This window comes from Arachis ipaensis, chromosome B1, assembly GCF_059453495.1.
Source record: "Arachis ipaensis isolate K30076 ecotype BB chromosome B1, ASM5945349v1, whole genome shotgun sequence".
Lineage (NCBI taxonomy): Eukaryota > Viridiplantae > Streptophyta > Magnoliopsida > Fabales > Fabaceae > Arachis > Arachis ipaensis.
In genome coordinates this window covers 52950683-52964472 of record NC_142436.1, presented here as the reverse complement: position 1 = coordinate 52964472, position 13790 = coordinate 52950683, and the positions used below count along the sequence as shown (strand labels likewise).

Below are 13790 nucleotides of genomic sequence, written 5' to 3'. Positions count from 1 at the left end.
GGCGGGTGCATAGGCTCTTGTGCATGCTCTCTAGTTTGCTCCGTCCTCTTCTTATTGATGGACTTGTCCTTCTCAATAGAGATATCTCCCTATATGACAATTCTAGCTGAATTGCATAGATGACAGATGAGGTGTGGGAATGCCAACCTTGCTTTGGTAGAAGGCTTCTCAGCTATCTTGTACAATTCTTGAGGGATCACCTCATGTACTTCCACCTCACTTCCAATCATGATGCAATGGATCATGATGGCTCTTTCAATATTCATTTCTGACCAGTTGCTAGTGGGGATGATAGAACGTTGGATGAATTCCAACCATCCTCTAGCTATGGGCTTGAGGTCAAGCCTTCTTACTTGAATGGGCTTGCCTTGGGAATCCCTTTTCCACTGTGCTCCTTCCACACAGATGTCTGAGAGCACTTGATCGAGTCTCTGACCAAAGTTGACTCTTCTAGTGTAAGGATGTAGGTCTCCTTGCATCAAGGGCAAGTTGAACACCAACCTCACACTTTTCGGGCTAAAATCTAAGATTCTCCCTCGGACCATGGTGCTCCAATTCTTGGGATTTGGGTTCACACTAATCTCATAGTTTTTTTGTGACCCATGTATTAGCATAGAACTCCTGCACCATTAAGATCCCAACCTCTTGGATGGGATTGGTTAGGACTTCCCAACTTTTTCTCCGATTTCTCTTTGGATCTCCGGGTACTCATTCTTTTTTAGCCTGAAAGGGACCTTAGGGATCACCTTTTTCTCTGCTACTACTTCATAGAAGTGGTCTTGCTGGGCTTTGGTAATGAATCTCTTCATCTTCCAAGATTCGGAGGCGGCGGCTACTGCCTTACCTTTCCTCTTTCTAGAGGGTTCTCCAACCTTGGGTGCCATAAGTGGGAATGGAAAGCAAAAGAGCAATGCTTTTCCAACACCAAACTTAAAAGCTTTGCTCGTCCTCGAGCAAAAATGAATAAAAAAGAATAGAGTAGAAGAAGAAGAAAATAGAAGGAGATAGAGGGAGAGAGCAATTCAGCCAAGGGGGCTTTGATGTGTATAAGAGGTATGTGTATAAAAGGTTAGTAAGAGGGGTATTTATAGGAGTGGTCTAGGGTTGAGTTCGGTCATAGGTGGGGTAAATGGGAGCGAAATTTGATTTTGAAGTGGGTGGGGGGTTAGTGGGAGTTATGATGGTTTTGGGGAAGTGATATGGATGTGATTGGGCTAGAGTTTATAGGGAAGAGTGTATAGGAAAGTGTGAAAGTAAGAGGGAAGAAGTGGGGTAGGTAAAGATGCTGTGGGACCCACTGGTCCTGAGAGGCTAGGGAATTCAGATTCCATCCCCTCTGTATGGGCATTTGAACACCCAGCACTATGCCCATAGCTGGCGTTCAACGCCAACAAGACTGCCACTTTGGGCGTCGAACGCCCAGCCAATGCTCCCTGGCTGGCGTTCAATGCCAGCAATACACTCCATCCAGAGTGTTCTGTTTTCATTACTGAACCTTTCTATCTCTGTTCTAACTGCTTCACATGATCATGAACCTAAAGAAATAAATTTAAGAAAAACAAAATTAAGGAATTAAAAGAAATAGAAATAATTAATTAGGGTCGTATTGCCTCCCAAGAAGCGCTCTTTTAACGTCACAAGATTGACAGTTAGCACCTTACAAAGGTTGATATGGGCTCAGAATTTCGCCTCTTACAATGAACCTTCTTTCTGTCTTCTCATGAATAAGCTCCACATGCTCTAGAGACAAGACACGACTCACTGTATGTGGTATGACTGGCTTCTTGGTGAAGACAACTCTCATACCAGGTGAGGGGCCTTCAGTGGGGACTTTCTTGTCCCTCCAGCCTTGAGGTACTTTCTTCTTAATACCTTTATTCTCAGTGCTTGTTGATGGCTGCCCAACACCAAATTTAGAATTGATGTTTGGGGACTTAGTAAAGCTCTGCACTAAAAGAGATGGTTGGAACACTAAGTGTTGCACAGTTATCTCTTTTTTTTCAGAAGGAGAGTTGGGTTGAGGTATCTTGAACAAGATATGATTCTCTCTTAGTTGTAGAATTAGTTTTCCCTTTGTTACATCAATGATAGCATTGGAAATGGCTAGGAAAGGTCTTTCAAGGATGATGGATTCATCCTCATCTACCCCAGTATCTAAGATAATGAAGTTTGCAGGGATGTAAAGGTTTTCAACGTTCACCAAGACATCCTCTACTAAGCCATATGCTTTCTTCATTGATTTGTCTGTCATCTCTAGTGAGATATATATTTACAGCTTGTACCTCAAAGATTCCCAGCTTCTCCATTACAGAGAGTGGTATGAGGTTTATACTTGACCCTAGGTCACACAGAGCCTTCTTAAAGGTTATGGAGCCTATGGTGTAAGGAATTAGGAAGCGTCCAGGATCTAAAAGCTTCTGGGGTAGCTTCTGTTGAACCAAAGCATTGAGTTCTTTGGAAATCACTGGAGGTTCTTCCTCCAAAGGCTTTGTACCAAATAGCTTGGCATTCAGCTTCATGAGAGCTCCTAGGTACCAAGCAACTTGCTCTTCCCTATTGTCCTCATCCTCATCAGAGGATGAATATTCATCAAAACTTATGCACTGCAGGAGTGCATGCAAGGGAACCTCTATGGTTTCAATATGAGCCTTGGCTTCCTTTAGTTCTTGGATAGGGATTTCTTGAGTGGATATTGAAAACTCAGAGGGTGTGCCATTACTGGCATTCAACGCCAGTTCTTGTGGCTTTTTGGCCGTTGAACGCCCATCATGCACCCCTTCATTGGCGTTAAATGCCAGGTTCCTTACCAAGTTGAGCGTTGAACGCCCAGGAGGGACCTCCTTCCTGGCGTTCAATGCCAGAGTCCCTATATGTTTAGGCATTGAACGCCCAGTGAAGTCTTCCTCACTAGCGTTCAATACCATCCCATTCTCTCCAGATTTGGCCTCTACCTCTATAGTGATGGCCATGCATTCTTCTCTTGGGTTTACTTCAGTGTCACTAGGAAGAGTGTTAGGAGAAGTCTCAAGGATTCTCTTGCTCAATTGACCAATTTGTACCTCCAAATTTCAAATGGAGGATCTTGTTTCAGTTATGAAACTATGAGTGGTCTTAGAGAGGCTGGAAACTAGAATGGATAAGTTAGAAAGGCTCTGCTTAGGAGTCTCCATATTCCCTTGAGAAGATGAGAATGGTGGCCTATTGTTGAACCTATTCTGGGTTCTTCCACCTTGATTGTTATTGAAACCTTGCTAAGGTTTCTGTTGATCCTTCCATGAAAGGTTAGGATGATTCCTCCATGAAGGGTTGTAGGTGTTTTCATAGGGTTCTCCCATGTAATTCACCTCCTCCATGGTGGGTTTATCAGGATCACAAGCTTTTACTTCAGAAGAAGCTTCCTGAGTGCTGCTAGCTGTAGCTTGCATTCCAATCAAATGCTGAGAGATCATATTGACCTGCTGGGTCAAGATCTTGTTCTGAGCCAATATGACATTCAAAGTATCAACTTCAAGAACTCCTTTCTTCTGAGAGATCCCATTGTTCATAGGATTTCTCTCAGTGGTGTACATGAATTGGTTGTTTGCAACCATCTCAATGATTTCTCTTGCTTCTGTAAACATTTTCTTTAAGTGGAGTGATCCACCTGCAGAGCTGTCCAATGATATTTTGGACATCTCAGACAGACCATCATAGAAAATTTGTAGGATAGACCATTCTGAGAGCATGTCAGGAGGACACCTCCTAATTAGTTGCTTGTATCTTTCCCAAGCTTCATAGAGGGATTCACCTTCTTTTTGTCTGAAAGTTTGAACTTCCACTCTGATTTTGCTCATCCTTTGAGGAGGAAAGAATTTGGCCATGAAATTATTGACCAACTTTTTCCAAGAGTCTAGGTTCTCTTTTAGTTGAGAATCCAACCATATTTTAGCTCTGTCTCTAACATCAAAGGGAAAAAGCATAAGTCTGTAGACCTCAGGATCCACTCCATTGGTCTTAACAGAGTCACAGATTTGCAAGAATTCAGATAGGAATTGATGTGGATCTTCCAATGGAACTCCATGGAACTTGTAATTCTGTTGCAGAAGAGAGTCTAATTGAGGCTTAAGCTCAAAGTTGTTAGCTCTGATGGCAGGTACAAAGATGCTTCTGCCATAAAAATCAGAGGTAGGTATGGTAAAGTCACCAAGAACCTTTCTTGCCTCTCCTTCATGATTAGGCTCGGCTGCCATGTCTTCACCATCCTGTTCAAAATTTTCTAAAAGGTTTCTTCCAGAGTGTTATGCTTTAACTTGTTGTAAGCTCCTCCTTAAATTCCTTTCTAGTTCTGGATCAAGATTAAAGAGAGGCTCTTTATCCCTGTTCCTGGTCATAAACAAGAAAACACAGATACAACAAGAAAGGAAGCTTCTCTGCTAGAGGACAGAGAACTCCTAGTGAGATGTGAGGGATAAAAGAAAGAAGAATGAAGATAGAAGAAGGAGAAGAAGAATTTTGAATAAGAGAGAAGAAGAATTCGAAAATTAGAAGTAAAAAGATAAACAAGAATTAAAATATTTTTGTTTTTATTTTATTTATTTATTTATTTGAAAATAAAAGTTAATTAATTAAAAAGAATTGAAAATTAATTAATGAATTTCGAAAAAGAAGAGAGAGAAATAGAAGAAGAAATTTCAAAAAATAGAAGAGAGAAGAATTAGTTAGGAAGTTTTGAAAAAGAAGAGAGAGAACAAGTAACTAATTAAGAAAGATTTGAAAACAAGATAAGATAGAAGATTAGAAAAGATTTGAATTTAAAATTTGAAATTTGAAAGTTAAATTTTGAATTTTTAAATTGAAATTTGAATTTTGAATTTTGAAATTGAAATTTGAATTTTGAATTTTGAATTTTAAATTTTAAATTTTAAATTTTGAAGTTTAAAATTTTGAAATTGTAAATTTTGAAATTTGAATTTGAAACAAGATAAGATAAAGATTTGATTTTTGAAAAGGTTTGATTTTGAAATTTGAATTTGAAATAAGACAAGATAAGATTTTTGAATTTTAAAGAAAGATAAGATTTTGAAAAAGATATGATTTTTGAAAAGGTTTGATTTTGAAAAGATTTGAATTTTGAAATTTAAAACTAAGATAAGATAAGATAATGATTTTGAAATTAAAATATGAAATTTTATTTGAAATTTTCGAAAATTAATTAAAATAAAGATAGAAAAGATTTTTTTTATTTTTGAATTAATGAAGAAAGAGAAACAACAGAAAGATACCAAACTTAAAATTTTTAGATCTAAAACTTTTAAGATCAAAACAAGAAGAAAAACAAGAACACTTTGAAGATCAAGAAGAACACTAAGAACAAAACTCAAAGAATTCAAAGAAAACAAGAACATGCAAAAGACACCAAACTTTAAATTTTTGAAAACCAAAGACACAATTTTCGAAAATTATAAAGAAAAGACACAAGAAGACACCAAACTTAAAGATTGACACAAGATTCAAACAAAAGACACTATTTTTTGAAAATTTTTAGAAAAAGACTCAAAGAAATTCAAAAAAGAACAAGAACAAAAACAAAAGGCTCAAACCAAAAATAAAGATTAATAAAGAAAAGAAAAGGTTTTTGAAAAATTTTTTGAAATTTTCGAAAAAAAGAAAATAAATAAAAGACTCTAACAACATTAAAGACAATACCTAATCTAAGCAATAAGATAATCCGTTAGTTGTCCAAACTCGAACAATCCCTGGCAACGGCGCCAAAAAAATGGTGCACGAATTTCCACACTTTGTACAACTGAACCAACAAGTGCACTGGGTCGTCCAAGTAATACCTGAGTAAGTCAGGGTCAATCCCACGAGGATTGTGATTTGAAGCAAGCTATGGTTATCTTGCAGATCTTAGTCAGGCGGATAGAAGAGTTGTTGGATTTTTTTAAACGCATAAAAGGAATAAAGATGGAATTACAAGGTTTGATTATAAGAAAATGGTTAAGAAGATGGATGTGCTTTGTTCTTCTGGATTAATTCTGGTCTTACTGTCTTCTTCAACTGTGAATGATTTCTTCTATGGCAGGCTGTATGTGATTGACGCTGGTTGAGTGGTCGCCAATGCTCCTCCAGATCTGAATCCCAAGATTAGTGTGGATCCATTCTGATTGAGAGTGAAGCTCCTGCAGTCCATTCTCTTTAATGATCCCACTTAAAACGCCACAGACAAGGTCGAATCTTCCAGATCAGAGAATGCTGCGCCTTTAGGTTCTAGCCTCTACCACAAAGACCCTAATCTCTCCATACCTCGGCTGAACTGATGTCCTGAGAAGTCCCCAACGAAGTCGTGGATTAGCCATCTAAGAGATGTATAATCAAGCTAGTGGTTCATCATTGTTCGATGAAAGACGCACTCTTAGCCCATATAGAATGAGATAACCTTATTCCAGTTCAACGCATTCATAATGATGAAGAACGAAGATACATCTTAGAATCGAGAATCAAACACAGATTGAAAAAAAACAGTAATACTTTTAATAATCTATAAAACTCGCAGGGTTCCTCCCTTTAACCTAGGAGGTTTAGAAACTCATACTGATAAAAAATACAATGTGAAAAACAAAACATGCTAGAAGAGATCCTAAACAAGTGTGATCTTCTCCTTTTAATACTAAACTAATGACTAAGGATTACATAAAAAGGGTAAAACAGTCTTTTAGTGCTAAAATCCACTTCTGGGGTCCACTTGGTGAGATCCGGACAGCATTTGCAGTGCTTTCTCTGTCTCTGAATCAGACTTTTGCTCCAGCTCCTCAATTTCAGCCAGAAAATACCTGAAATTTCATAAAAATACACAAACTCAAAGTAGAATCCAAAATGTGAATTTTGCACTAAAACCTATGAAAACTTAATAAAACTTAAATAAAATATACTAAAACTATATGAAAATGATGCCAAAAAGCTTATGAAATAGCCGTTCATCAACAAGTTAGTTGAAGGCCATATATTCTCTTTTGTTGTTGGAAGAGCATTTGTAACAGATATAGAAAAGCTAAAAGTCAGTAGTAGAAAAAGATCTCTAGATGTTACTCAAGTTTTAAAGTATTTCCCTAAAGCCACAAAGATTTGACTTAGATGTTGCTTGAAATATTGTGGCCCTTTTTTTAGTTAATTATTTATTTTAAAAATTCACTATGCTACCCTTATGTGCAAAAGGACATTAGTATTGGAGCAAATCTATTGTCTACATTGGAAATCCTAGTATCTGGGGTATGCTTCTCAAACTTTTTGGCAGAAACCATGCATATTTGTTTTCAGTTGATGCTTATTTTTTGCTTTGATAAAATTCTCAGCTTTTGTTAATATTGGTGACAGGAGACCTTGGGTTGTCATGCTTTAATAATTAATGATTCACTTTAGAAATGGCTATTTAAAAAGCCTTAGATTACATTTATTCCCTATTGTGAAGAGTGTCGACTCATTCAGCCAAATGAGAGGAATCAAAAGTTTTTCTCAAAGAAAAAGTAGATAATATTTAAATTAAAATTTTAAAAATTTGATTATTCCCAATAGTGATGACTGCTTTGCCGTTAACAATGACTTTGAAATCTGTCAGGTTTGAATTATTATTATTATTATTATTATTATTATTATTATTATTATTATTATTATTATTATTATTATTATATATATATATATATATAGTGGCCATCTTTCAATGTCTCTATATATATCTCATAATCTGTGTCTCCGTATATCCTTAGTCCAAACCTTTTTGGAAAAGCTTGATTTATTTGTGAATAATAGGGGTCCTCAAGGGGTTATACGTGTGCACGTCATTTTTGCATCAGCAACAATAGCCAGTGTCTTGTACTCTTTTCCATTAAGTGGGTTCAACTATTTGCTTTCAAGCTATTTTGTAAATATTTCCCATTCAAACTATTTTACTTATGCAGGTAGAGGAAAGTTTTGTGCACATCATGAAGGCACTAGCAAGCCATCCATCAGCAGCACATAATTTGACAGAGGATAACTCACTTCTGTTACTTTTTCAAATGTTGTCCAATGGGTCTTTGATAGTTTTTTCTCGCTACAAGGAAGGACTTCTTCCATTGCATTGTATTCAACTTCATCGACATGCTATGTAGGTGCTTCAAAAATGTTTTATGAATATTGTAGTTTGATCTGGTTTTGTTTGTGGCATATTCATGTTGTTGCTTGTATAATTTTAGATACTTGGTCTTCTTCTGGATAATGACAATGGAAGCATAGCCAAGTATATTTGAGAGCATCATGTGGTATAATTACTAGCTTTCAATCAACTTTCTTTTGTAAGTAGAAGCGGGTTATCCCACTAGTAACTATGAGCACTATTTTATTTTTTTCAGAATGGGTTGCAGCAAGGTCCACTGAGGTTCAATTCAGTGGCATTTAGCTCACCACAACCAACCCTCCTTCCACCGCTGGCCCAACTTCCCCCCATGTAGACATGCTCTTGTTCCTGGAACATAATCTCCCTTTCTCTTTCTGTTTTCTTTATTACACTGAATTATAGGGGTGTGCAAAAAAACTGGTTTCACTGAACTTAATTGAAACTGAACTGAAACTGTTTTAAATAAACCAGTTTTTTTAAAAAAAAAATGAACTGAAACGATAGTTTTTATGAAAACCAGTTTATTAAAAACCAGTTTTTATGGTTCAGTTTAGTTTTAAACCAAATTAAAACTGGTTTTATTTAAACTCTAAAATTAATTTTTACATACTCTTTCTCTCTCTCCTTTTACTTTCTCTCTCCCCTTCCTCTCTCTCTCCACTTTCTCCCCCCTCTTTCCCTTCTCTCTCCTCTTTTTTCCCCCTCTCTCCCTTCTCTCTCTCTTTCCCCCTCCTCTCTATCTCTCTCCTCTCTCTCTCTCCATTCTCTCTCTCTCTCTTTCTCTCTCTCTCTCTGTCTCTCTTCCTCTCTCTCTCTTTCCTCTTTTTTCCTCTCCTCTCTCTCTCCTCTCCCTCCTCTCTCTCCCTCCCATCTCTCTCTCTCTCTCTTCTCTCTCATTTCCCTCTCTTTCTCTCTCCCTCTCCCTTCCTGTCTTTCTTCCTCTCTCTCCTCTTTTTTCCCTCTCTCTTTCCCCCCTCTCTCTCCATTCTCTCTCTCTCTCTTTTTCTCTATCTCTCTCTCTCTCCGTTTCTCTACCTCTCTCTCTCTCCCTTCTCTCTCTCCTTTTCCTCTCTCTCTCTCCCTCTCCCTTCCCGTCTCTCTTCCTCTCTCTCTCCTCCTCTTTCTCTCTCTCCTCTCTCTCCCTCTCTCTTCCCCCTTCTTTCTCTCTCTCTCCTCTCCCTCCCCTCTCTCCCCCTCCCATCTCTCTTTCTCTCTCTCTCTCTCTCTCTCTCTCTCTCTCTCTCTCTCTCCCAATTCCTTTCTCTCTCTCTCGTCCCTTCTCTCTTCTTCTTCTTCTTCTTCTTCTTCTCTTTCTCTCTCTCTCCCTCATTTTTCTCGCTCTCCCCTTTTTTTCTCTCTCTCTCCTCTCCCTCCTCTCTCTCCCCCTCTTTCTTCCTCTCTCTCTCTCCTTCTCCTCTTTCTTACCCTCATCTCTCTCTCTTTTTCCTCTCGCTCTCTCTCCATGTCTTTCTTTTTTCTCCCCTCTCCCTTGCTCTCCCTCCCTTCCCCCTTCTCTCTCTCTCTCTCTCTCCCCCATTTTGTTTCTCTCTCTCTCCCATTTTATTTCTCTCTCTCTCCCTCTTTTCCCTCTCTCTCCCATTTTATTTCTCTCTCTCCTCTCCCCCCTTTCTCTCTCTCCCTCCCTTCTCTCTTCCTCTCTATCTCTCTCTTCTTTTTTTCCTTTTCTCTTTTTCTCTCTCCTATTTCTCTCTCCCCCTTCCCTTATTTCTCTCTCCTCTTTTCTCTCTTTCTTCGCCCTCCTCTCTCTCTTTTTCCTCTTTCTTTTCTTCCCTTCCTTTCTCTCTTTTCTCTTTCTCTCTCAACCTTCTCTCACTCTATATCCCTCTTCTCTCTCTCCCCTTCTTTTTTCTAAAATAAGAGAGAGAAAGAAGAAGGAAGAAAAGAAAAGAAAAAAAATAGGAAAGAAGGAGAGATAAAAAAAGAGAGAGAGGAGAAAGAGGAGAGAGAGAAAGAGAGAGAATGGAGGGGGAGAAAAAGTGCAAGAGAGAGAGGGAGAGAAAGTGAGAGAGAAAAAGAGAAAGAGAGAGGGAGAGAGAGAGGAGAGGAAGAGGGAAGGAGAGAAAGTGAGAGAAAAAGAGAGAGATGAGGGGAAGAGGGAAGGAAAGAGGTAGAGAGAGAGAGATAGAGAGGAAGAGGGATAGGGGAGAGAGAATGAGAGAAAGAGATAGAGGGAGAAAAGGGAGAGAGAAAGAAAGGGGAGGGGAGAAAGAGGGACAGGGGAGAGAGAGAGATGAGGGGAATAGAGAGGAAGATAAGAAGAGAGAGTGGGAGAGAGAGAAAAGGAAAAAGGGGAGAGAGAGAGAGGAAGACAAAGAGAGGAAAAGGGGAGAAAGATGGGGAGAGAGAGAGAAGAGGAAGAGTGAGAGGAAAAGGAGAGAGAGAGAAAGGAGGGAGAGAGAGAGAGGGAGAAAAGAGGAGAGAGAGAGAGAGAGAGAGAGAGATAGAGAGGAGGGAGAGAGAGAGAGAGAAGGGGAGAGAGAGGGAGGGAGAAAAAGAAGGGGGAAGAAAGAGAATGTAAAATCTAATTTTATATATGTTAAGAGAGAGAGAGGGAGAGAGAGAGAGAGAAAGAGAGAAAGAGAGAGAGGGGGGAAAGGAAAAGAGAAGAGGGAGAGAGATAATGAGAAAGAGAGAGAGAGAGAGAGGAGGGGGAGAGAAAGAGAGAAAGAGAGGGGAGGGGAGAAAGAGGGGAAGGGGGAGAGAGAGAGAGAGAGAGAGAAGGAAAAGAGAGAGAGGAGGGAGAGAGAGAGGGAAAGAGAGAGAGGGGGAGAGAAGGGGGAGAGAGGGAGAGAAGAAGAGAGAGAGTGGGAGAGAGAAAATGTAAAAACTAATTTTATATATGTTAAAAGTTAAAACTAGTTTTAACCTATAAACCAGTTTAAACTGGTTTTTTCAATTACAACTGGTTTTATTTTTATGAACTGGTTTAAACTGGTGCACTGTATTGTAAACGGGTTTAAAACCAGTTTCTTATTTGACAAAGTAGTTTGGTTCAGTTTCTAAACCATTTAAAATAGTTTAGTGCAGTTTCAGTTCAGTTTATGAAAAAACTGAACCATGAACACCCCTACTGAATTATCTTAAGACCCAAAAAGAAAAAATAGAGATAAGAGTCACAGACAAGAAAAGTTATGTTTTTGTTTCTGTTTTTATTTCACTATCTTTAGTCTTATGCTACCTTTAACATTAGAGACATTAACGAGATAGTAGTTAACTCTTTCAATAGCTTTAGTTTCCATTATATTCCTAAAAATTATAATATAGCTACACATTTTTTAGAATGAGATAGGTATTTTGAATAAACAAATAGATACAAATTTTTAGCTTTTAGTAACATTTTTCCAAGTCTAAGTTAACAAATGCAGCCTTATTATTTTAGCTACAATGCGATCTATGCACACGCTTTTTGTTTCTTTGATACTCTCTGTAAAAAGGAACAGAATTCTCTATTGAAACCTGCTTTTCTGTGAAACTTTTTAGTTTTGAACATGATTTGAGACTTAAATTGAATTGGTTTAAGTGAGTTTCATTCATTTTCTATTTTCTTTCTTCTGACAGTGTTTTGGCAACCTTGGTGAAGAACAAAATTTTGCCTGATCCAAGATTCAAGATTAAGATTTGTTAAAGATTCTATTGTGGTTTGTATTGGTTGTAGCTCCAAGAGCAGTGAAAAAATCAAAGAGACAAAATTAGGGCAGAAATTGTTGAACCATAATGATTGTTCATGAATAGAGCAAAGTTATGTTATTCATGAGTTATTTTATTTTTACCTTTAGTCTAGATTGTGGATCATAAATTTGATGTATTTAGGAATTTTCAGTATTTTAAATTCTATATTTTTATGTAGGCATTGTGAAGTTTTTGGTATTTATTTGAAAAATTGATCTATGTTTGATTCTTTTTATATTTTTTGAAAATATAATTATTTATAAAATTAAGTTTTAATAGTGGTAAATGTGGAATTAGTAAAAAACTATAACTACAAGATTAGGAACAATGACTGCTTTAGCGACCAATTTAGTTTTTTAATTCAGAAATCAGCGGCCGATTTAGCGACCGATTTTAGATTTTCAAATCAAGCTTTGACGACCGATTTAGGACGGAAAAATTTTGTCACTATTTAGCGATCGATTATGTTAGCGACCAATTTAGCGACCGATACTCTTTGGTGAGGGGTTTGGTGGCTTTGTTAAAAAATCGGTCGCTATTTTCTAATTAGCGACCACCAGAATCGGTCGCTAAATCAGTCGCTATTCCAGTAATTTCTTATAGTGATTAGAGAATTTTTAACAAATGAAAATCGTAAATTATATCCTTAGGTGTGTAAAATATAGCAAGTTGTTGTTTATTGTTGAGTTGTATCATATCAAAGTGTTATATGATGCGACTGACAAGACATTTTTTATGATAGTTGACTTAACTGTGTTTTATGAAGCAAACAGATGATGAAGTGTGTGTTTGGATTAACGTTTGTAAATAAACATTGATACAAATGTGCTTTTACAAAATTAATTTTGATCAAAATTGGATTGGTATCAATGTAATTTGTATTTGGATATTTTTTGTCAAATATGCTTTTGAAAAAATGAGTTATGTTTTAATTATATTGACCAAAATCACATTAGAATGTAAAATTACTAAAAAGGATATAATTTATATCATTCTTTATATTACTTATGCAAAAGATAAAGATTATTAAATATAATTTTTAAAAATGTAAATGTTATTATATAAATATAATATGTTAACCAAAATGTATTTAAATAATAAATATTATTATATGATTTAAAATGCCCAATAGTTTTCATATCCCATGCATCCTTTTGCTTTTGAAATTTATTGTTACTCATATTCTAATTTTTTGTAAATTAAAAAAATTATAATCATAAAAAACATAAAAAAAATCTAAGAACATCAACAACACAATCCAATTTTTTTTTTTAAATTGTAGCTTATAAGTAACAGATACAAACTATTTTAGATAAAAAAAATACCTATTACTATTACAAAAGAAAAAAGACTGAGTTCACACCAATAAAAAAATGTATTCAAATTGGCAGGTAATACAAAAATTATTAAAAAAAAGAAAATGTTCACTTGCAGATTGTTGTTGTTTGTAACGATCCAACTTCTAGCATATCATGCACGTCATGATCGTACTAAAAGTAAGGCATTACTAACATATTTTTCTTTATTATCTACTTAATATTAAGCCTTTACGATGTTAATTCATTTAAAATCTAATATTTTTATTCAATAATCATTCCTCAAAATCAATCAAATCAGTAAAATAGGGAAAACTATAATTCAATAAATTTATATTCACATAATTACTAAATACATTAAAGTTATTCAATGGATAAATAATACAAGCTGATAAACCACAATTTTATTATTTATTTTGTATTGAATTTAGTGAATTTTGCTAATTTTTCTTCCATGTATTCACTAAAATAGCATGGTTTCATGAATTTCTCCTAATTATGCTTAATGGTTAAAAACATACTTTTTAGGCCTTTAATTAGTCAATTTTAACACACTTTGATTCCACTCGATGCCTTGATATGTTTGTTAGTGAATTCAGGATTAAAAGGAAAAGGAATGGATCAAAGAAGTGAAGAGAAAAACATGGAAGATG

The 13790-nt window shown here is 36.3% G+C and overlaps 1 non-coding gene across 1 annotated transcript; it reads left to right on the top strand.

The window, feature by feature from the left end:
- The first annotated feature begins 3718 nt into the window (after window positions 1-3718).
- LOC148576580 (small nucleolar RNA R71) lies at window positions 3719-3827 on the top strand. Its single transcript, XR_015902948.1, has one exon. It is a non-coding gene; the product is annotated as a small nucleolar RNA R71 (small nucleolar RNA).
- The last annotated feature ends 9963 nt before the right edge of the window (window positions 3828-13790 follow it).